A 614-nucleotide genomic window follows, 5' to 3' on the forward strand; every position below is an offset into this window, starting at 1 on the left:
TTGACAGATTAGTTGGATGACAGATGAATGAGTTCTCCAAACTACTTGGTCTCATTCTCTCTCTATTTACCCCCTTTTGCTTTCATTCTTTCTTTGTCTGGCTCTCGCTCCTATTCAGATTTTCACATTAACTAATAAAGTGAACCAGCTGAGGAGCTCACTGCATCAGATGGAAAAGGGTTTGGAGGACTTCATCGTCCGAACTCAACAGGACGCTGCAAAACAGAGCCAGTCAGATACAAAAACTTCAGAGGGGAAGAGAGCTCGTTTGCAGCAGGAAACCAGTCAGCTGAGAGCTCAGCTCAATAATGTGACTGCAGCGGACCGAGAGAGAGAACTGGCACTACGAAAGGTGTATTTATGCTCATTCAAGTGTCATTCAGTTAAAAAATGAGCATGAGTATAGTTTGTTGTAAATGTTGCTGGTTTTGATTTACAGAAAAAATACAAGGAGGAAACAGAGATTGAGAACTGGATCCAGAAATATGATACTGAAATGGGAGAGAAACAGGTAGACATTAATCTGATATTTACTGATGATGATGCAGTTTCAGATGTATTTGCAGATACCACTGAAACATTTGGGTTATTTTTCTTGGAAAAAAAAAAAAAAA

This window comes from Sinocyclocheilus grahami, unplaced genomic scaffold (genome assembly GCF_001515645.1).
Source record: "Sinocyclocheilus grahami isolate Dianchi unplaced genomic scaffold, SAMN03320097.WGS_v1.1 scaffold11256.1, whole genome shotgun sequence".
Lineage (NCBI taxonomy): Eukaryota > Metazoa > Chordata > Actinopteri > Cypriniformes > Cyprinidae > Sinocyclocheilus > Sinocyclocheilus grahami.